The sequence below is a fragment of the Otolemur garnettii genome, unplaced genomic scaffold (assembly GCF_000181295.1).
Source record: "Otolemur garnettii isolate 467f Iridium unplaced genomic scaffold, OtoGar3 scaffold00155, whole genome shotgun sequence".
In the NCBI taxonomy this organism is placed as follows: domain Eukaryota; kingdom Metazoa; phylum Chordata; class Mammalia; order Primates; family Galagidae; genus Otolemur; species Otolemur garnettii.
In genome coordinates, this window is record NW_003852550.1 from 3,680,676 (window position 1) to 3,682,336 (window position 1,661).

The following is a 1,661-nucleotide window of genomic DNA, read 5'->3' on the forward strand; positions in this document are numbered from 1 at the left end:
TGGCCTCCACTGGAGGATCATGGGGAACAAATAAACTCTGTTCTTCCTTGGCCTATGAGGGTACAGGCTGATGTCCCTTTCTCAGCAACAGCTCCTGTGCAGATTCCATTAGAGGGGGCTCCCTTTCGGGAAGATACATATTACAATCTGATAAAACCCCAGGGGTGGCCCAGGAGGGAAGCTGAGGAGCAACTTCAGTACTGGTCACAGCAAAGCCTGGAACCCTATCAAGGTTGGGGAAATGCAGAGAGAAACCTGGGGCCTCAGAACTTCTGGGAATGTACTATGAATTTTGCTAGTGAAGTCAACTATTGTTATTGTGGGGAGCTCTGTTCACAAGGGAGGATGGAGGCTTTGCCCGTAAACAAACCCCATACCCACATCAGTCCTTCTGTGATGACAATGCAGGGAATACCAGAGGAAAGTGTTGAACCTCAGACATTCTGGGTGGGGGAATGGGGAGGTTTTTAAGGTATGTAAGAGAAGAGGAGGGGCCCTAAGGAGCATTCTGGATCCTAGAAGGGCCTAGAGAGAGAAGTATTTGAAATGCTACTTTGAGAAAAGGGAGGCTCACTACACAAATGGTAAATTTCTCCCTATTATATGGTAATATCACAATTACTCCCTTGATGGGTGATTTCCCTCCTAATTAAGTTTTAAGTTTATTGGCAGATACAGGGTAATAACTCAGAGAAGCAAAATCACCTTTTCTCTCTGTCTGTGTTCTTTCTTATAAGTTCCCTAACAATATTAGGAAAGGTCTGCTGTTTGTGGTTGATAAATAGTATTCTGAATTTAGATTGTACCAAGGTGTCCAAGCTTTTTCTTTTCTGCCTTGAGCCACACATTAAATACACAAACATTAACATTACCTATTTAGCATAAAAAATGTCCATACATACTTTTCCTGATTTCCAACACCACAGATAAGGAATAAAGTCCTCCCCAAATCAGCACGCAGCCTGTGAGCTAGAGGGTTGAACACTCTCGTGCCAATGATAGAATACTTCTCTTGATTGGAAAATGTTATTGTCTATAGTACATTAGATTGCAAACTGCCTTCACAATTACAATTTAGTTCTGACACTGGCAGTTTATAGTTATAAAGAGCATCAACTCTAGATCCACCAAACCTGGGTTTGAAGCCCAGCTTTGCTGCTTACTACCTGTGTTCCTCTAAGAAACTCCCTCATCTCTTCTGGGCCCTTGTTTCCCTCTCTCTCATATGGGGATAAGAATAGTACCTGCCTCTTAGAGTTGCGTGAGGATGCAAGGAGTAAATTCACGTGACGCACTTAGGAGAATACTTAGGATAGAAGAAGCTTGCAAATAATGTCACCTGCCATGATTTTATTGTCAGCACTAAATTTCATGGAAGGGCTGGCACTGTGGTACTTTGTATCCTAAAAGTTTTATAAACGCCCAGTGTGGAGATAAGGTGGAACATAATGCCTCCATTGAAATTATGGGAACAAAGATTCTTAAAGGCTTGGAAAATCCTTGGGGGTAAAATGCTCAAGGAGGAGAAAAAAAAAAAAGCAGGCGACAAAATGGTAGCTGCCATTTAGAGGTAGAAGGGTTTCAACCCTGTCAACCAAAGATGGAACAATGAAGGCCAAGAGAGAAATCCACATTGGTGTTAACGTTGGTTACCGCTGGAC